Source organism: Rattus norvegicus, chromosome 14, assembly GCF_036323735.1.
Source record: "Rattus norvegicus strain BN/NHsdMcwi chromosome 14, GRCr8, whole genome shotgun sequence".
NCBI lineage: Eukaryota > Metazoa > Chordata > Mammalia > Rodentia > Muridae > Rattus > Rattus norvegicus.
This window is the reverse complement of record NC_086032.1, coordinates 73719481-73742781: the sequence shown is the minus strand read 5'-3', so window position 1 is coordinate 73742781 and position 23301 is coordinate 73719481.

Below are 23301 nucleotides of genomic sequence, written 5' to 3'. Positions count from 1 at the left end.
GGAAGTCATGAGCCCTTGGGGGAGCGGGTGGAGGGAGGTCTGCTATTATTTTGCTAGATGTTATGAGGTCAACTCACCTTCTAATTGTTTATGTTTATACCCATAAATGTGGGCTGCTTTCAAGTTTGGTCAGAGGAGCTTCTTCTGCACTGGGAAGCAGTCGATGGAATGGAGTATAATTAGTCAGAGCCCCGAGAATGAGCCAGAGGACTCAGCCCTACACAGAGCACAGATTTCCTTTCCCTCCTCCGGCCCCCACATTCCTTCTCCTGTTCTGCAGCATTCCCTGAATCTCGATGGTGAGATGCCGCCTTCTGCACATGACATGGCTGCTGAAATCACGAACTCACAACAGCTGTGCCTACCTGCACACCATCTCTACAGGATCAAACCAGCCAAAGTCTCATCGTAGAAGGGATAGCTACTCCCCAGGCCCCACCCCTTACTGAGAAGCTCCTGGCATGGGATAATTGTGGTGAATCATTGGCAAGAATCATTCTTCTTTGAAGATGTGACCACTGGTAGGTTTCCAATGCTCCAGTGGATAGCCCCACTCCATGTACAAATGGGCAGCACTAACTGGATTTAGTGGATTTCAAAAGAAAGAGAAAATAGACATGAAGTTTGGAAAAATGGTGTGCTATGATGATACATGTGGAAGTTAAATGGGAGGTATGGTAAATCCAGTAATACTCCACCCTATGAAGTGTGAATTTCTCAAAACGTAAGAGAAACACTTGAAGAGCAAGCATATGTTCGGTGACCAGTGACACAAACACACACGTGAAAGCTTTATAAAGAAGATTCATGGCTGTGGTTCATCCAGAAGGAAGGATGGAAAAGACAAGACAATGGAAGGAAACCAAAGCCTTCCATTTCAGCCAGCTCTGTTCCAGGCCCTCGCCCCCTTCCCACTCAGACCTATCCAGTCTCAAGCCCTGAGTGCTGGTCTCAACATCACATTCCTGCTTGTCTGGCAAGTCCTTAAAGACTTCTGTGGTAGCCCTCCCAAGGTCCATCCAATGCTTTTCTGGAATTCTGGGAGAAAGGCATGTCTTCGGGTTCAAGTGGCAACCCTGTACTGGAAGCTGAGAGGAGAAAGAGCCCTTTGTCAGTGGGTGTCACCCGCGGACACAATCTTATTTTCAGTTAATCAATTCATATACAGTAAAAAAGCCCTAATGCGGCTCCTCATTAGCCCAGGGCTATAAAGAAGCTGGGTCTCAGGCTGCCCTAAACCCCAGAATGGCTGGCACCTCCACCCGGCGATTATCAAATTGGCTGGCATTAATCATTTTAACGACCAAACTGTGCTTTTTTTTTTCCTCTCCCTTATTTTTTTTTAAAGAGGGAGAAAGGGATCCTCGTAGTGATTACTAGTATACAGAAAACAAGGCAGTTTACTAAAATCTCAGTTTTGAGTGAGAAAGTTAAGAGAAAAGAAGAAAATAATTAATAACTCTGAATCACTTTTGTCAGCTGTTTAAGCTGTGACCAGCAAAGCCCACTGTCAAGAGGGGTCCTTGCGTGGAGGCCTGCCTCAGGGAGCAGGGGGAACCCATCAATGGTCCCTTTATTTGTGAAAGATGGATTATTTTAAATAAATTACAGAGCACTTTCACTGAATAAACAGCCCTCTGCGGCTGTGGGGCGCTGCACATGCTTAATTGAGCCACAGAAAATCTTAAATGACTCTGGAGCTGGGGACTGACTGGCCTTGGGTTCCGCCGATGGGACCTGAGCCTGAGTGGGTTTCGGACTGAAGGGCAAAGCCTTGGAGAGGGAAACAGCAAGCTTAATCCAGAGTGTATACTTAGGAGCTTTCGGAAAACCGCAGGCATGGAGGATGCCCAGCGCAGCACAAGGCTGCCTCAGAGGCGAGCCATCTGCGTGTCACTGTTATTTGTGTTTGATATGTTAAATTCTCCCAGCATTTCTGGCGTGGAATCCCACTCACACATTGCAGAGATTTTTTGGCCTAAGTAAGAAAACTTCAGCCTTTTTGGCTCGACCTCACCACCAACACCCCCCTGGACCCATGATCCCCAAAACACTCAGACACATCTCCTGAGAGAATTCCCAACTATCATTTCTTTAGCCATAATTTCTCGTGTAAGAATTCTACCTAAACGATTCTTTTTAATCCTTATTGAAGAAACCATAGCACTGGCAGACCCTGTTTTAGAAACAGGTAAACGTACTTTGTTAGCTGCAGAACTCACAGTGCAGGCGGGAGTCAGTGGAAGGTTGGGATCAGGAAAGGGCATTTGAAACCTTTTCTGGGAGCCCAGGGTCCAGCATCTTGTGAGCGATGAAGAGCTATAAACGGAAGCAAATCAAGTCAGGAGAACAGGTACTGTTGTGTTTGGGGAAGTAAATGGGTCGGCCACTGCTATTGTTGTCCAAATTAAACTCCACCAAACAAGCAGTTACTGCCTGCCAGGGCGAACAGCAATAAAGAAATAATAAGAAAAACAAGCAAAAATTTAGAAGATGAATAAGGTCAGGCCCCACAAAAATCATAGAAACCTGGGGTCTCTTCTGAGATTTTTCAACACAGACCTTTAATAAGAGACTTATCACCCTCCCCCCAAAATGTAGCTGTGAAATTCTTCCCCGAAGGTGACTCAATTAATTGCACTTGCAGTTAACACAATTAAACCGTGGCTGAAAGGCTGGCTTACACCTCATAAATCTCAGACATTCGGAGGGATAATCAAGTTGATCAATCATTGGCTTGAACCACCTGAGAAAGTCTATAAAAGTCCAGGACCGTGGGAAATGATGAGTAACTGCTGGCCCCAACTTTCCCTTCAGAGGCCACAATCGCTTTGAATCCTCTTTAATTTTGCATGTAATTCCCTCCTCTTGAATTCTGCATACACTTCAGAAGGTTACATCACCTTCAACCTGTGGCTATGAAATACATTCAAGGGTATTTGGGAACAATATATATGTCAACATCAGGTTCATGATTTTATTTCCATGAGTAAGTAGGGTTGTGTGGGAAAATAAGAGTGACACCTAAGGGGAAAAACTGAATCCCATCACACAATGGCCAATAGGGAAGTGCAGAGTCTAAAATATCAGCAGTCTCCAATAAGTTACTTAGCATCCCTGAGAACTAGGTTCCTTATATTAAAATTAAAAGAGAGATTGCTATCGAATTAAGCCATTGTTTTAAGCAATGCAGAGAAATGCAGGGAGATAAGTTGTAAAAACAGAAAAATAAAGCTGGAGACATAATAGAAATAAAATCTAAATTATTCAGCCTCATATCAAAGAATAGTTTTATTCTATGGGTCTTAAGGAATCCATAGTAGTCCTCAGTATGCTAAACACTGAAACATTGTTAAAATATTACATACATGGCTATGTACACACACATACACACACACACATGCACATGCACACGCGCGCACACACACATATTTTATATATATATACATATATACCATATATATGACATATATATATATATTACACATAGGCCATTACACACAGACACATTTTAGATTTAGATAGCTAAGGAAGGAGGAAGAGATGAAGGGAAACAGTGGAGGAGAGAAAGAGAGAAAGACTGAATTGAAGCTTACTGAACTGGAAGGGATGCTCTCATAAAAATGTTCAAATGGTGACAAAAATAATTCTAACTTACAAGGATTAGCCCCACACAGAGATGAATTTTGAAATTACTGCATAAGCGTAACTAGCAATGATTCAAATGGCCATCACACTCTAAAGAAGGTACAAAGTGATAAGAAGAGTCTCCACCCTCGTCCAGACCTCACACTGTCAAAGAAACGTCAGACCAGGAAAAAGATAAAAGGTAGAACCATCTCTCTGTAGTGGTACTAGCCCAGGAGGGCAGGATTCAGTTAGTCACTGGGCAAGAGCTAACAGAAACTACTCAGACAACCCACCCACCGTTACAGACAGTCAGACTGAGAAGGGAGCAAGCAGCCAGGAAAGACTGACACGCACTGCAGAAAATACGCACGCTCATGGAGAACCCCAGCATTTACCTGGAATAGCAAAGTTAATCTTTCCATTAAAATAATCTAAGATGAGACATACTTTTCCTGTGTAACATGAGGCTCTTTTCACAAATGCCATAGACAATCTGCAATGGGCAAGTTTTCCCATCAGAAGAAGTCCTTGCATGAGTTTGGCTTGCCATGACCTTGAAGGAGAGGGCAGAGCCAGCTGTGGAAGGCAGATGACAACAGGTCATTATACTAGGAGGAAATGCCAGAGCTTGACCAAGAAGAGGTAAAAATGTGCACGCTATTTGGATGGGCAGCTAGAAACCTAAACTGTCAGGTAGAAAACCTGAAATTAGGAGTAAAAGGAAACAAGATAGGATAGGCTGGAATGAGCTAAACTATGAAGGGCCTTGAAAGTCAGGTAGAAGAATGTGTTTACTGATTCAGCCTTAACTTGGAGAGACAGTTTGGAACGTTTTGCTCCATGCCCTCTGAGCTGGCTCGTAGGCGTCCTTTCATTCCTTCATACATCCCCCCCAGTGGTAAGCACAATCAGAGATCTGAAGAACTAAGAAAGAACCTTAAGAGATCTGAACAATTAGCTCACTCTCCTTTCCTGCAGAATTGGGGTGCCAATCCAGGTAGGCTCTTGGCTAAAGAGAGAATTGTAAACCCAGGACTATGGCATAGTCTGTTGTCAGGAAAATTCTCTGTGACTGGGCTCCTTCACAGGATGGGCCCTACGTCTTTTTGATTTAACAAGATCTGCTTCCACTTTCATCCATGATCTCCAGCAGAGCTGGAGGGGAGTGGGTGTCCTTTCTGAGGTCAATACTTCTGGCCATTATCCACTCCTCCCTAGAAGCCCAGTGCTACTTAGATACGTATGCCAGTAGAACAGACTGCCTGAGCTACTTAGTTTCACCCATCAACTTGACACAGCCTGAAATAAGGGAGAAGACTTATTTTATTCTATGTGCATTGGTGTTTTGTTTGCATTCATCAGTGTAGTGATGTTGGATTGCTACGGAGAGTTCTGAGATGCCATGTGAGAATTGAACTCCAGTCCTTTTAACCATTGAGCTATCTCTTCAGTCCTGAAAAGGGAGTCTTACTGATGAGTTATTTACATCAGGTTGCCATGTGAGGATTGTCTGTGAGGGAATGTCTTTATTATGAATTGATGTAGGAAGATCCAACCCATTATGGGCTGTACCCTGTCATGGGCCTGGACTGTGGAAGAGTAGAGAAAGTTAGCTGAGCGCTGAGCGAACAAGCGAGCAAGCAGAGCCGGTGTTTATGCTCGCCTTGCTCTGGACTCTGGATGTGGTTTGGCCACCTGCTTGAGCTCCTGCTTTGAGCAATGGACTATAAATTGGAAGTGTAAACTGAATAAAACCTTTTATCTCTTATATTCCTTTGTGTCAAGGCATTTGTCACAGCAACAGAAATGAAACTATGGCATTACCTTAATCTCTTCTTGAAGATGTCACCAACAGACCCCAGGGCAATCTCCAACACTCCTTTGCAAAACTGACTTCCAGCACTCTTTCTGAAATACATATATCTGAAAATAAATGTCCTCTCTCTTTATCAGCACTGGATCATGGCCGTCCTCCATTGTTATGGCTGACACACTGCCTTGATCAATTAAGGTGTCAGTTTTCTCAGCTCTCTGCCTTTCCCTGTCCATCAGCTCTCTGTTCAGACACCTCCTCCAGGGGTTCCTCTCAGTATCCTTGGCTCCTGTCTATATAGGTTTCCCAGACTCTGTCATATGCTCAGCCCACTGTCCCTGTGCCCTCTACCTCTATTCTACCCAACTAGAGAACCCTAGCCTCCACCAAACTGAATCCGGCATCTGCAACAAAACAGTTGATTATGACTAGAGAAAAACTCATCATAGAGTTGGATTCCACTTGAAATACAAGAAAGGCACCCATTCTGGAGGACACATCTGACACAAGCATTTTCCCCTGCTGTCTGAACTTCTAGTCACCCACACAGCCTGCCTCTCTCTTTCAAAGTCCGAAGCCTCTCCTCCTCCTGACTTTCACTATCCTTGTATTCTCTTTCACTGAGAGAGTAGAATGTGAATGCCCACTTACTTCAGACCCTGCCACCTGGGAATAACTTAATGCTTAGCTCACTCTGTGATTTTGGCTGCCTGGAAAAAGATGACCAGGTATCAAAGTGAATAAATAACCCCCGGAAAGCACATCAATATCCTCTGATGGCAATCGCCACATTTACACTAAAAGATTCTGCCTCTACTGTGGTCTATAAGACTGGCATAATAGTGCTACAAGCTGGGATAAGCTAATATGGAAGGCATTCTCCTTGGAGGTGGAAAGGATAGTGATCTTGTTCAGACAGAGGAAGGATAAAGTACAAATACATAGACATGTTGTGGTTATGTTGAGACTAATTGGGGTTAGTTCAACTGGATTATTTCTGGGAAGATGGCAGGATGGTGAAAAGTGGGTTGATAAAGGTTAAAGTCCCAGGAAAATGTAGAGTGCACAGACATTAGAATCAAGATGTTTTTGTTTTACTTTTCTGTCCTAAGGATGGAATTCGGGGCCTTTGTTACTCCTGAGCTTCCCCAGAGAAAACTAATTCCACCCTTTTGGGCCAGTTCTGAAGCAAGCGTCATTAGATACAAAAGACTGACCAAGAGACAGATTTTGGTCTAGACCACTCCTTGGAACTTCAAGCTTAGTGGCCCCAGACAGAAGTTGCAAATGTTTGTTTATAAAGGCAACCCCTGAGGCCACTGTATTTTCCCATGAGGCTTTTGTTGTATTCCAAGAACTTCAACTCCCAGGTTACCAGGTTCTTGGGCAGTTGGATCTTAAAAATTAATTCTGCATAGTATACTCCAGCCTTGCACATGCTAGATGAGTACCTTATCCCTATGCTACATCACTAGCACTCTTTGTTTTGAGACAGGATCTCTTTGTAGCCTAGGCTGGTCTTGAACTTGTATCCCTCCTACCTCAGTTTCTGTGGGACTGAATTTTTAGGCATACACTACCACACCAAGTGAGCTGGCTTTATTTTCATCTCAGCTAAACCACTTATTACCAGCTGGCAACTCCAGGAGAGTGTTCCCCTTGGGGGACAGTCGTTGGGTTGTTCTTGTTCAGTCCGTGTCATTTTATCAGTTTCTAGAATAGTGCCTAGAGATACATTAATAGAACTAGTAGCATCACTTAGGGACTGTGCTGGACAGTTTTGTGTAAACTTGACATAAGCTGGAGTCATTTTAGAGGAGGGAACCTCAATTATGAAAATGCCTCCATAAGATCAGGCTGTGGGCAAGCCTGTAGTGTATTTTCTCAGTGATTGATGTGTGCAGTCTCAGTCCATTGTAGTGGTGCCACCCCTGAACTGGTGGTACTAGCTTCTATAAGAAAGTAGGTTGAGCAAGCCACATGTGAGCCAGTAAGCAGCACTCTTCCATGGCCTCTGCGTCAATTCCTGCCTCCAAGATACTGCCCTGTATGAGTTCCTGTCCTGACTCCCTTCGATGATGAGCAGTGATGCAGAACTGGAAACCAAATAAACTCTTTCCTCCACATCTTGCTTTTTGATCGTGGTGTTTCATCCTCCTACCTGGCATGAGGCTGAAGTCTGGTTGTGGAATGAACTCCTCTTGCAACTTTTAATAACTCTGTGACTTGAGGAAAGCCACTAATTTATCTCCCCTTCTATTGCCCCTCTGCAATACCAGACAGCATCTTTCTGGCCAGATTGAGGAGGAAACTAGAGAGTGTACATGTGATATTATTCCAGTGCCTGAAGCCCATTAGGGATTGCTAACTATTGATATCAGTATTTCAGGTCTGACTAATGATATTTTCTTTTTTGTTAGACAAATACAACTTTCATAAGCCCTGCTTCTAGAAGTTTGAAGGACAGATGTCTTATAAGTACATTAAGCCTGTCATATAATACGTTCTTTTACATCAGCTTCTCTTATCTTCTTTTTTTATCTTAGTCAAATAAGATCTTCTTAGATCACTCTTGTTCTGGCTTTCACACACACATACACACACACACACACACACACACACACACACACACACACACACACAAAAGCCTTCATCTCTTCTGTTGAAGAGTCCCTGCTGGTCCTCTCTGCCTTTCTTCCTCTCCTTTGCTGCCTTGTCTAGGCCTCTCTGGGAGGGGTCCTGTCTTCTATTCTTCTTGGGCTCTAAGATTTCTGTTTTCATTTTCCTGACTGCTGGATGACCGAGAAGTGGCCCTCAGGTGAGAAAGCCCCAGAGAGAGAAAGACCAGCAGGAATCCCATTAAAGCACAGAGCATCCTGCAGGCAAGTCTTCCTGGCTCTCTCCCTGCCTCTCTCACCAGCCCCCACCAACAGAAATGAATGGAACAAAACAGGACTATAAAGTTGTCTTTCATAGCACACATTACCTTGCTGTCCAATGAGATTCTGGCTGTCTTGAAAAAAAGGACATGGTGAGGAAAGAGTAAACAAAAAGATAGTAGGAAAGACAGTGTGATGGAGTGTAAATGCTGAAAAAATACTATTCGATACCATATAGAATGGGTAAAATGTCCTGCTGTGTGGGACTCCTTTACTCCTATCCAGGCTGAGTTTGCTCTCTCTATTTATTTGTTGCTATTTAGGGGTGGAACCACACAAACTATTACTAAACTACATTCCGGCCTTAAGCCACAGAATGTGGCTCACAGGGACAACTGTGTGAGCTCAGTTTACTTTGAATGTCATTGAATCACTCAGAGTGATCATATGATTTTCTCAATACACAGCCCCTCAAAAATGTTAGTAATCCTCTATCAGCACAAAGTAGGTGCTTAAACATCTGTTAAATGTATAGGGAAGATTGCGGAATAGATTTTTAAGAAAATAAGCCAAATGAAAACCCTCCACTGATCAAGTCTATATTCCAATTAGAAAATGCAGAAATTATATAGATAAAAAAATCTGTTTTCTGGATAGTGATGAGGACTAGAAAAATAAGAAATATAAGGAAAAATAGAAACAACATTTTTGCATGATCAGGAGAAGATCCCTTAGTAAGAACACATCTGAGCAGAGACCAGCAAGATATGAAAGAACAGTCAAAATGGAAGATAAGAACATAACTGGTCAAATATGAATGACAAGAAGTGCAAAGTCCCTGAGGCAGATGTCAAGTTGGTAAGCTTAGGCATCAGCCAGCGGTCTACAGAATTGTAGCCAACCAAGCCAGTTAAACGACAATGACAATTCCAGAAGCCAGTGGGCCTGCAGATTGTGGTATTTGACTTGAACTTTAATGGAGACTGGAATCAAGACAGAGAGTTTAGAGCAGAGAAACATATAGAGTATGATATATTTTGTTAAGAATTGTTTATATTATGTATATAAATACACTGTATCTGTCTTCAGACATACCAGAAGAGGGCATGAGATCCCATTAAAAATGGTTATGAGCCACCATGTGGTTGTTGGGAGTTGAACTTGGGACCTTTGGAAGAGCAGTCAGTGCTCTTAACCACTGAGCCATCTTTCCAGCATGAGTATGATACATTTTTAAAGGCCAGTTGGCCAAAGTGAGAAAGAAGATGGTGTGGAGGTCAGCCAGAACAGTAATGGAAAAGTCCAGGAAGGAATGATGCTTTGCTTTCGATTATATGACCCAGTTCAGGAAGTGTACTCAGATTTAACCCATTCAGTACCATGTATGTTACAACCACCTCTTCAAACACTGTAACCCCCACTCCAACTAGATATTAACTTTGTAAGCAGTAACACTAACTCACATTTCCATGTGGCTACCAAACTTTTGGCCAAGCTTACTTTAAAAATGCCACCTGGTAAAATAATGCTTTATGTCATCCAGATTAGCCAACATCCATTCAGGATCAAGTTCCAGGCCCATCTCCAAGGGCACAATGTCATATGGAACGTCTTCCAGTTCCTCAAGCCAAACAGTTTCTGATTTCATTTGCTTGACTGAGGAGGTTGGGGTGTTGGACTGAAGGAGATGGAATTAAGGAAGAATATGTTTTATTTTACACTGGCAAGAAAAAGACAAATGTGTTTAAATAATGAAAAGTAACAGTTGTGTCAAGATATTGAGGAAACTGTCACAGAAGTAGCAAGTAAAAGAGAAAGGGGTTGTGGAGGGCCAGAAGGTGGGTAAGGAAGCGTTGATGTGAAGAAGGTCAGAGAGCACGCAAGGGTAGGGGCTGCATGACAAGGCATTTCGTTCTGTGATGACTGCTTTTATAAGCATGAGAGCTTAACAGAAGAAAATTTTAAGTGTTTGCTAGTTAAAAGACAAAAACCCGAATAGGAGTTGAAGAGATGGCTTAGTAGTTAAGTAAGCTTGCTACTCTTCCAGGGAAACTGAGTTTTGTTCCTAACACTTGGACAAAAAGTTGAGAGTGTCTATAACTCCAGATCCAGGGGATCTGAGGCATTATTCTGGCCTCTGAAGACACCCATACATACTTGGTATACACAGAGATAAGACAAATGTACACACAAACAGAGAGAGAGAGAGAGAGAGAGAGAGAGAGAGAGAGAGAGAGAGAGAGAGAGAAGCTTGAGAGATAGTTCAGCAGTTAAAATAACTGGTTGGTCTTCCATAGAATCTGGGTTTGGTTGTCAGCACCCACACAGCTAGTCACAATCACCTGTAACTATAGTTCCAGAGAATCAGATGTCTTCTTCTGGCATACATACATACATACATACATACATACATACATACATACATAGAGAGAGAGAGAGAGAGAGAGAGAGAGAGAGAGAGAGAGAGAGAGAGACTGCAGCTATCCTATGACTCAGCCAAATTATACATTCCTGGCTGTGCACCCAATGGCATTTAAGTCAGCACATCACAGAGATGCTTACTTATCTGTGTCTGCTGCTATAGTACTCCATTAGTCAAGACATCAAGCCAAATTAGATATCTATCAGCAGATGAATTAATAAATAAAATGTGATATATACACATGATAGTATTTTATTCAGCCATTAATAATGACTTTGACACAGAAAAACAACTAGAACATGTGGAATAAGCCAGGCCTAAGGACAGATTTTACTCATTTTTGTTACTAGTGAAATTGTTTACACATATATAGATGACAAGACTGTAGGTGAGGAGGGAAGAAAGGAAGGGAGGAAAGAAATCTAAGAGGAAGGAGATTAAGGAACAAGAGATGGATGAAATACCATGTACTTTCTTCCATATGCAAAATCTAGACTATGTGTATGTTGGGAGGTGCGACAGGACAGCAGAAGGGAGACCATTGAGAGAGGAAGAGACTAGCAAAGAGGCAGAGACAGGAGACGGTAGTAGGGAAAGCACAGAATGGAACAGTATCACACACACACACACACACACACACACACACACACACACAAATGCACATAAAAGTCTCATGATAAAACCCATTATTGTTGCACACTGAGTAAAAATTAGGGATTGATTTTGTTAGTAATTTATTAGTAATAAAGAAGCTGACAGTAATCATAACACTTTTCAGAAGATTTGAAGTTCTCAGTTATTATGTGTGACTTTGAGATACAAAATCTCCTAAAAAGCTCTGGGTTCAGCAGAGACTTTATGTAAGGGGTTTCGACTTGGTTTTTGTAGGAAGTGGCAGTCGTGGATCATTTGATAGTCTGCCTGATGGTGTCCAAGCTGTATCTCTGGAAGGCATATCTGGAAGAAACAGAGTTCTGAGATGGTTTCTTTCTTTGACATGTAAAACATCAGGACAAAGGTGGAGATAGAGGCTTAACAATAAGAAGCAAAATGGACATGCTAAAGAAGCCTTAGGAAATAGTGGTGGGCAGGTTCTTTACTGCATTGAGCAATCTGTCTAGAATCTAGTAGAAGTGGATGAGATGGAAACAAGACACAGGCATAGACCAGACCAAAGAGACCAACGACCCTGGGGCTGTCTAGGACAAAAGTACGAAAGCCTGATTATGACCGAGAATAACAGGAAGAGGGAGAAGAGAGCAGACATGAGAGTTTTTACTGACAGAGACACAATAGGGCCTGAAAGCCAAAGCAAGCATGGCCATCCCCACAGTGCACACTTCCCACATTATTAGTCAAGCGCTATTGAGCACTGTTCAGACACTAAGAGTTCAGGTCAACACAAAGACATCTGATTCCAACTAAAACCAAGCAGCTATTTATGTCTTAAAAGAAGAAATTCAGACACCAAGAAGGGAAATTAACCTTTCCCTCACAGAAGCCATAAACAGCATCCAAATGTGGAAGAGAATGAACCCACTGGCCATGTGTTTAAAAGAAACATGATATCATTAGCTGGCTGAGACAAGACCCAACCGGGAAGCAGACTCCAGTATTAAAATTCTAACACATGGGTCTCTTGGAAAATTAAAAATAGACTCAGTGGGATAGAAAGACTCTATCTAAATAGATGAGACAGGGAGAGAAATGATCTATTGAGCTACAGCCGAGAAGGCAGCTGAGATCGGGGTGACCGAAATGGAAACGGCCACCAGAGGAAAGGTTATTGGCCCCTGCAGAGAGATAACTCAAAAGAGATCCACAATTGCTCCTGAGGATAGAAGTGGGAAAACAAGAATATGGCCAGACAGGGAGTATCATTTTCTGAGTGAGACTGTAAGAATCCAGGCTCTCCCCTAGAAGCCCCTAAAGTGCTGCTGCCTTCGACCCCCTGCCTCAGTTCTCAGTTCTGCAAAGGAAACTCTGACTACCTGAGACGAGGGACATACATGCCCTGAGAACTTCAGGAGCCTCGTTTCCATGGTAAAGACAGCCATATCCACTTCACAGAACTGAAAATGAAGTCAGACAAGAAGCGCAGAGACTGCACAGGCTTCTATGAGTTTGCCTTTGAATTGATTTAAACCACACAGAATGAGATTAATTGATTCTCACTGCCTAGACTTTCCTATTTCTGATGCTGCAGCTGCCAATTCACCCCGGGAACCAACCGTTCTCTAGGGAAAGATCCTGGTACGGGCCCTTAAGTCCCACAAATTGGTGGCATGGGGAAAGTATGAATCATCTCTCCTTAAGCCACTAGCTTCTTTGCTACTACAAAATACCCCTTTCCCCCACAGGAAAACGTTTCTTGAGAGCAAAGAGTGCTTTCATTGTTTTCATATCTTGGATAACACCTAGAAGGATGCCAGGTACAAAGTAGGCACAGGTTAAGTACTATTCAGTGATGGGAATCTATCCAGCTCTGTTAGTGAATTCAACTGAGGAAGGCATCTAAGTACATCCTCACCATCTAACACCCTGCCTAACACAAGGTAGAATAGCTATCCTTATTCCTGAAGCAAATGACTGATCAAAAATTAAAATGAACCGGGACCACAAGATAAAAGTTTTCTTATGCCTTTGACACAGCTAGATATGCATATATGTGCATGTTGCATATATTACATGATCAGATATTGCTTATATACAAAACGTATACACATATGTTGTGCCTAGGCATATCCATATATAAAATCATCGCACCTCAGATACAAAAGTCAATAACTTCCTCATTCATTATATTTATAAGCACTTTAATTGAAACAATAAACCCCAGAGAACTGAATATACATGCAAAATTAACTTGTCCTTTGTCACAGTCCTCTGCTGTAACATGCACGTATGTGTACCATGTACAATTTATAGTTGTTTTTCTGAAGCAAGTACAATAATCGTCCCCATTGTACAGACAAAGAAACTGTCACCCAGAAACATAATTTGTCTAGAGCCACACAATGAAAGCCCTCAACTCTATCCATGACCTCTCTTTGCATGGAATTTAAACTAGAACTTTCCAAACTATCAAAGCAAGAACCCTCAAGAGATAACTTTCTTTTGGCTCCAGGTCTCTATTTTGAATGTCCTCTGTCTCAACCAACTCAATGTGTCATGGTCCTAACTGTGGAAGAAATAATGGGACTAGAAGTTTGAAACAGCCTGTTAAAGGGCTGGCGTGGAGCCACTAGAGAGGAAGCTTCAGGTAAGATACTATTTCAACCATCAGTCACACAAAGAAGCCGATAGTGGCCACAGATCACGAAATCTCACTAGCCAGTCTCCTTAATAACTTGCTAAATTTCCTCCCAATCTTCCCCAAAAGTCACACTCTCTGGAAGGCTCTGCATCTCCAGGTCCAGCCCACACCATCATTACCAACATTCCTGGTCTGAAACCAAGTTCCGGTTCTCAGGGATGCATTTGAGCAAGCCTGCATAACTCAAAAGGACTGGAGTCATACAAAGTAGACCAATGTACAGTGGGCAGCAAGGACTCCTTCGAGGAGCCTTAGAGGCACTATAGTACCCCGAGCCCCATGCTTCCCTAAAAGGGAGAATTATTGGTTCAAATAAAACATTAAGTGAGGAGCATATGTAGGAACAGTGTTACTGAGGTCCACCTGAGCCCTCCTCCCTCTCAGACCCCATACCGCTCTCTTCACTCCCATCCTCTGGTCTGGTCTGTCCCAACCTAGTTACTTTAGAGATAGGAACAAGAGTATAAAAATACTTAGGAAATGCGAGTAAGTACTATCTAAATGTCTGGGTTCCTTCAAAAACAATGTTTAAATCTAAGCCCCAAGATAGAGATCCCAGGAAGTAAGGCATTTGGGAAAATGTCCGAGCCCTCATGAATGGAACCATTGCCCTTAAAAATGGGGTCCCAGGAAATCATGTAAGGGTGGAATGAAACCAGAAACTGGATTTTGGTCAAACAAATCTACTGATCTCTTGATTGTGGGCTTTCTAGCCTCCTGCTGGAAAGGAAGTGGAAGGTTGATATAGATGATCGCTCCACCTCGGAGTACTCAGTTATTCTTACTCAACTTCGATGAGTTATGAGACACTTCCTTAACCATCATCTACTGCTCAATGAAGCTTCTCTGACCAAAACTGAGAGCAGCATAAATCTGTAGGCATAAACATAAATATAGAGAATGCAGTTTGACATCACAACTATTCAGCAAAATAACAAGTTTATGGTGTTGCAATTTTGTTTCTTTGTTTGTTTTTTGCCACCCATCCAGAGTGCGTTCTTACAGAAGAACAAATGGGCTGAGGCACAGGAACTGATAGACTAAGGGGGGACCAGAAATCCTAACTCCTTACAGTAAATCAATGCTCAGCTTTCTAGGAGACATTATTCTGACTTAAAAAAAAATGAAAGCTGAATCTCCTTGATGCTAGCTACTTATATTTGTCCAGGTTTCATTTGTCATGGTAAAGGTTTGTCTTAGTCAGGGTTTCTATTCCTGCACAAACAGCATGACCAAGAAGCAAGTTGGGGAGGAATGGGTTTATTCGGCTTACACATTCACATTGCTGTTCATCACCAAAGGAAATCAGGACTGGAACTCAAGCAGGTCAGGAAGCAGGAGCTGATGCAGAGGCGATGGAGGGATGTTTCTCACTGGCTTGCTTCCCCTGGCTTGCTCAACTTGCTTTCTTATAAAACCCAAGACCACCAGCCCAAGGATGGCACCGCCCACAATGGGCTGGGTCCTCCCACCTTGACCACTAGTTGAGAAAATGCCTTACAGCTGGGTCTCATGAAGGTATTTCCACACCTGAGGCTCCTTTTCTATGAAAACTCCAGCTTGTGTCAAGTTGACACACAAAACCAGCCAGTACAAGGTTGTCTACATGCAAATTATCTTCTCCCAAAACTTCCTTGGTGTAGAGTCAAAGCAAACAGCATCATTCAGTGTCAGTACGCATGAGCTGATAAAGGTAAGGATTTTCAGTTACATAATCCTCAAAAAAGTTATATTTGACCCCTTCACCTTCAAAATAAAGAATAAAATGTATGTGGGAGAGTTTTCCTTGTCTGGAAAACTCTCAACCCAACAGCCCCCATCCATGGGTCTCCTGTTTCCATTCTGACTGTCTCCAGATGACTTAATGGAGGGACATGTCCAGCTCAGCTGGTCTGCATTTTGCCCTTTGCATCAATACTTTCTTAAGTGTTGTATCAGAGTTTTATGCCTCTGTGAAGCACCTTATCAAGCAAATTGTGTACTTAATCACCTCATCTTTCACAAACACACTGTCCCTTTAAAATAGTACATTCTTAGATAATTCTCACTGAATGGAAGAATCTAGTCAATATTACATAGGAGTCCCACCTCCGCCATCTTCTAGCTGTGTGGCCTTGGTTAACTAGACCACTTCACCTTCTGGAACATTTTCATCTACCACAGTGACCTTTGCAGTCATAGTGGAGACCATAGATGGTGTATATGTACTACCTGAGAGATACTGGGAAAGAGAGACTAGCATTCCTCTCTACTAAATGATAAACTCTTTGTACACAACTGCGTCATCAGCAACTCGCACAGTTCTCAGTTACTCTTTGAAGTAGTAGCCACTGTTTAACAGAGAGACTGAGTTAGTGAATAAACACTAACCAACACATGCACAGTCATCAAAGACTTTAACATCCATCATACATGATTTTCTAGCCAATCAGAGTGGATCTTTTAAAATAATCCTGAAGAGTATTGCTTTTGTTTGCCAGTTTAAAAGGCTTGGTTAGGTAGACACTTTATCATCTTTACTATCTATATATTCCACTGACTTCACCTAGCATGTGGCACACAGTAGGAGCTCATTGTTTCAATCCTTTCACAAACATTTCTTGTAGGTCTCGCTTATTGAATGAAGTAAGCTCTCAATTCTGGATGAATAGAGGAAGTCATAAGCAGATGAATAATGGTTTGATTAAAGGTATTACCCATACAGCAAAGGAGGACACTACTGAGGGAGAGTACCTAGGGAATTGGACTGTGCACATGGTGAGCCACAGTGGCCTTGAATGAGTAAGTGTTGGGAACGGAAGGAAGGTAGGAAGGAAGGGGCAAAGGGAGTTTTCAACATCCTGGGGAACTTGGCTCCTAAAGTTTCAGGTAAAACTTCACTTACCATAAAGCTCTTTGGTACCAGTGATTATTCGTGGGTTTGGGAAGTATAAAAAACCTAAAGTTCAAACTCAAGTCTGTCAGATACTTTTGGCGAGCACCTCCATCACACATTCCTATGCCTCAGCTGCGACAGGAGGAGGGTTGAAGTCATTAGTGATGGGGCTCCTGTGGGATGAAATACTAGGGCACGTGGCACAAAGCAGTCAGCAGAGGCAGTCAAAATGATGGCTTGAGGGATAGCGACTGTATTCTACCTACTAGGGCAAAGAAGTAGAATGCTTAAGCATTTGGGGTGAGAGGTGACTAAAATCTCACTGAAGTCAGACACTGGGTCACAGGTGTCTCCAAACTCTTTACAGAAAACCATGATGTTCCTCAAACCATCTTAAAATCATAACAAGAAACAGTAGACATGAAATGGCACAAGATTTTCCCTAAAGCCCAGTGAGGTCACACTGTGGGGACTTAAAAGTGTACTCCAATGTAGAAGAAAATAAAAATCTTCATTATTTAAGAATTAATTTACAGCCCTTTGAATGAGCAAGGATATGGGCTCAGGATTGTTCTAGAAGGTGAATGGAAATGGGAGATTGGGGTGGGGATGATTGGGGGTAGGTGGGATCTATCCATCTTCTTGAATCTCCTTCATACAAGACCAACAACATCCTATCTTCCTTTAGCATGGGAAAGTAAGTTGAAGAAAAGGCCTCCAGACATTCCCCAGACCAGCTACTTAATGGTCACAGCTTATAGGAAAATCTGCACTTTCTACCAACTACGCATCATAGAATTCAGCCATATTACTAAAACCCACAAAACAATTTCCACTTTGGTGTGTGAAGCATTGGGAGCCTTCCCCTGCTTTCAGGACACTGAGCATCACAGAAAGTATTTCCTCTCAACATCCTATAAACTAATTATAGATAGATCAAGAAGCAGCCATCCTGAACCAAATAAACACCTTCATATGAGCCAGGCCTCCTGAAACTATCACACACTAAAACCTATTCATTGGCCTCTCAATGAGCAGTTCCCAAACACCTACTAATAATAACCTCCCCTAATGAGGGCTTACCAATGCCAGGTCCTTATGGAAACCCCTAGCATCCCTGTGGGAGCAGAAACTATGATTATCTCCATTTGACAGATGAGAAAATCAGGCCATAGTGCCAGTCATCTCCTTCAGCCCAGCTAGAAAGTGGAAGCCTTAGCCACATACAATTCAGTGTTAGCATCCCCCAGGCCAGCCATTACACCATGCTTTTTTCTGGGAAGTGTTTGCTGCCTGTTGAAAATGGTGCAGATTTGAATCTATGGATGGTAAAATGCCTAACATAGGTTTATCTATCTGTGGCTGGTCCCCAGCTGGTAGTGCTGTTTGGAAGGTTGTAAACCTGTAGACATGTGCCCTTGCTGGCAGAAGTACATCTGCCTGTTCAGGTATAGAAATCGATAGCTTATTTTGGCTCTGGTCTGAGCTCTCTGCCTGCTGATCTAACACTATATGAACAAAATAAGCCCCGTGTGCCCACCATAACGAACTCCACCAAACCTTCCCCATTGTTCTAGACTAAAATAGTGAGCCAGGATAAAACTTTCTTGAAGTTAGGTATTGAGAAGACACTAGTACAGTGCCTATCACCAACTATGGCAGAGCAATCATACCAAGGACAGCAAAGAAGCCAAGTGATCAAATACTGAGCATGCAAACATCAGTCTTTTCCTCCTGACACCACCACTAGCCCCACTACTCCACCAGGTGAGAAAAGCAGGCATGTCAAACCAGGAAGAGGTAGTCTAAAGTCAAGCAGTCCATAAATAAAGCATGGGGCCTGAGTTTGTGCTCAACTCTGTCTGTCCTTAAAATTGCAAACTTTCCTCTTCATTTGACAGCTGTGGGTGTACACAGTACCTAGCAGCATCTTAAAGCCCTTGAACACATCTGAGACAATGGCGCTGTCTACCTGGAAGGACCAGAAAGGCTTCAGAGAGAACACAGAATGGAAATGGGATTAGGAGAAAGAACGAGGTCCAGAAGAGATTGAAGAAGCATTTGCCAAACAAAATATTTACCGACTGTTCACAAAAGCACTCCACGGCAAAATGTTTTTGCATGTTCAGAAGCAAAAGTCTTGTCAAAGATACTTAACTGTCAGTTTCAGAGTGAGGCATGGGGTGAGAACATTTGGGAGGAACTTATTGAAGGCCCATCACAATATCCAATTTGGAATCTAAACTCAAGGCCAATGAGGGCTTACTTAACTACTTATCAGGTTTTAAAGCTCTGAATATTAGACTTTAAAACAGTAGGAAGTGTTGGAACCTTTAAGACTGAGATTAGTAGAAGGAAGTCGGAAAGAGATACTTGAACTCCATTCCCCATACCTTCCTCCTTCTTTTTCATATTTTCTCTCCTTCTCCCTCTCTCTCTTCCCTTTTACTCCCTCCTGCATGCCTTAACGTATACATACATACATACATACATACATACATACATACACACACACAGTGAGAGAGAGAGAGAGAGAGAGAGAGAGAGAGAGAGAGAGAGAGAGAACCTTCCCTAACACATCCCTACCATGATGAGCTAAGCTGACACAGACCCAAAGTGACAAGGCCAAATGACCAGAACTGGAAATACTAAAATTCAAAAGCTTTTCTTCTTTATTGGCTTGATAATCTCAGATATTTTGTTACAGCAACTTAGAGCTAATTAATATACCCTAGATTTTTCACGCTCTAGATACCACACTAGAAGTTGGTAAAAAAAAAAATGGCCTTTTAATATACAAGGACTATAAGAATCAAGAAGAGTAAGATTCAGGCCAGAAAAATGTCCTCACACCACCCCTAGAATTCCAACTTTTCTAATTTTTACTCAACCCACTTTCCTCTGCGTAGAGTTACTACCAAATGATAAAAATATTCTATCTTTGGATAGTGTATTTAAACTCGACATCAGTGTCTACAGGGTTTCATTTGATTCTTTTTTTATTGGCTATGAGGTTTTCAGCTTTCCTCCATAATAATGATGGATAGACCTATGGGAAACTATAGATACCTACACTTTTACTTTGAATAATTCCTTTGAGTAAGTTCCCAGTAATAGGGTTATTATGGCAAAGCATATGAGTGCTGTATGAGTTATGATACACATCGTCAATATGCAGTGGTGTGCACCAATAACATCGTCGCCAGCAAAACAAAGATGCTGCTGAGCGACCACACCCTGTCAGTGCAGGGTGTGCACCAGTAACACCATTGTCAACTATAAAGATGGTACTGAACCATGGCAATCTGTCGGTACAGGCTGTGCTGTTTGCTGCCTTGCTATTGTGATGCTGCTTATTCCTCTGTCTAGTATAAGGTTGCTCATACTGTCTTTTGTACATACATTTCTCAGTATTCTGATTTAATCTTGATTTGTTGGTAGAAATTTTCAGAATATGCTGTTGAGTCTTGTACTAACTGCCTGTGCTAGACCTTAATTCACTAATCCAATTATACTCATTAAATCATAAATATTTGATGATAACTCACCATATTTCATTCTTCTGCCAGGAGGATGCTCAGATAGAAAGGACATGGTTTGAAGATAGTCAGAAACTGAGAAGTTGGTCATGAGGGGACCACATGAAAACTTCAAATCAAGATCTGGGAGACCTTTTCTGTATGCATTCGTACATTGAATGCTGAATTCTCTCATAGGCTTAACATTCCCTAACAGAAAGGAAGACGGACATGTGTACTCATCTGAAATGCAGAGCACTACACCCTCTTGTCTCCTGGCTGCTCCTGGTCTTTGGAAGAGCTGTAACGTAGAGGAGTAGAAAGCTAACTGCAGGTGAGCTCTCAGCAATACAGCTGTTCCAGAGCACTGGTCCGGGATGCACAGATATTTTTTTCCTGTCTCCCCAAAATAAATAACGAAGTAGATGCATTACAGATCTCAGGAGGCAGAGCGGGGATTCTGACCGAAGACGGACTGTCAGAGAGCACCAAGGGTCTTTCAGCTCACATAACGCTATCTGCACAGTAGAAGGGAGACCCACAGGCCAAGTGTTTTAAGCCTTGCATCTTTTTTCTCCCCAAATACCAACCTTTGTCCCTTGGTTGCACATTTGACCAAATTCAAAAAAGGAAAACCTATAGGTTGTTCATACAGAGGGGTCTTTTTTTTTCAAAAGGAAGCAGACAAAATTAAGAAGGAAGTCCACAAACCAAACTACAAAGAAATACAAGTCTTTGCCATCATGATCAATTGTAAACTGGAAACCCTAGTAACAGAGGGATTCAGGTCACTTCAGCTTTGTAGTTTCTGGACAGGGCAACGAAGACCAGGCCAATGCTGGGGCGCCACAAGCAAACCACAGAAACTCCCGCCAGCCAGATCAACCACATCCCTGCCATGGATCCAAACACGTGCAACTAGCCCAAAAGACAGAGTGCCGAGGTAGGGACAAGGAATGAAAAGGAAAGTAGTGAGCCGGAGGTAGCCAGTTAGTAAAATTGCCATGAGTGTGATGGACACAAGAAACATAATAGATATTGAGAACCTAGCTGGGAGAGGTGGAGGAAGAAAAACAAGTTGGTGAAAAATAAACACGGTCTAAAAGCACAACAAAACATTTTGAGAGTTTGTTTTACCTAGAATTAATGACAGGAAAACCCCATAAATGTGGCACAGAATGTTTAATGCCCCATTGAAGGCCAACATTCTGCCATTCATCTGTCCTTGCAGGTGTATTATTTCTAGCCCCCAGGATGAAAAGAAAAGTCGCTGCCCATGGCTTTTATAGTACTTAAAAATACATATTTCCATAGCTTTATAGCCAGAGGTCATACTTTCTTCCAGAACCCACAATAACTAATCATGTTACTGCCACCGAGTCTAGGACTGTGGATTAATACTTGGCTGACAGGAACATTTGCTTCTATCCTATGAGCGATCCTTACTTTAACGACCCCTACAGTTAGTGATTTCTCCTAAATATTTATTTCTCCCTCAGGGAAAGATTTCCCTATGAACTTGCATTCTGCCCAGCTTATTCACAGCTCTTGACCTGTTTTTCTTCTATTTGTCCACTTAGAGTTTTTGCTGGAATCAATTTTACTAATTTCCTTCTGAAAATTAGCAAGTCAAAGTAAATCTTTCCTGTCTCCCCTACACTCCCCTCGGCTTTCTTGGTTTTTCCTCTCAATGTTAGGTCACTAGAGCCTAGACTTCCACAGCTTTTTTTCTTCAGTTAAACACCTGGCAAAGGAAAAGAGAGGAGAGAGAGAGAGAGAGAGAGAGAGAGAGAGAGAGAGAGAGAGAGAAAGAGAGAGAGAGAGAGAGAGAGAGGATAAAGGAAAGAAGACTGGAGGGAAGAAGGGAGGAGAGACTAAAACAAAAATTTGCAAGTTTTTTAATTCAAATATTGCAGTCATCAACTACGCCCGCCATTTTTCTAAATGATGCTTCTCTTGACATTTGTTAACACATTTTTCAATAAAAGGCATCATTACCATAGCACCCTATCTCTCCCGCCTACCATCACATGATGCTAGGCAAAGCTTCCAGTATTCCATGGCTTTTATAGTACTTAAAAGTACACATTTCAGGGGTTGGGGATTTAGCTCAATGGTAGAGTGCTTGCCTAGCAAGCACAAGGCCCTGAGTTCGGTCCCCGGCTCTGAAAAAAAGAAAAAAGAAAGAAAAGTACACATTTCCATAACTTCTTAGCCAGAGGTCAGCCTTCTTTGAAGATCCATGTCCAATCCATTAAATTAATTCAACCATGGTCCAAGTCTAGGTTCAAAGCTGGCAAGACCTTTGGACCATGTATGCATCCAGGAGCAGAGATGAGTTACTCGAACATCAGCATCTACAAGTGTCTTTCCTGAAAAACAAATGTTCTAGACCAGATCATTGCCAAGAGCCTTCAGACGGTTTCAAATTGATAATTCTCATTTTCCCTTATGAGAACCCAATATCCACCCGCCATCCATGAACTGCACCTTATAAGTTAAACAGTAATAAAAATCAATTATATTTTAAAAGCTAAAAGCTTTACTAGCTGTACAATCTGTTTCCAGAACCCCAAACCTGGAGATTCGCTTTGAGGCATCCTGTGGCCTTGTTTCCTCATTGGCTGATCTGATGGCGGCCAGTTTGTTAACTGATTTTATCGTTTGTTTTCACAACAACCTTGAGACTCTGTAGAGCAAATTGCAATGGGCAAAAGCATACTCAGTAAGTGGCAGCCAAGAAGCCCAGATCACAGCCCAAGAGGAAAGGCCAACTCCTTAATTCCAGGCTGATGATGGGGCAGGAGTCACACTGAGGTTAAGTGCCTTATGCAAGTGCATGGAGCTA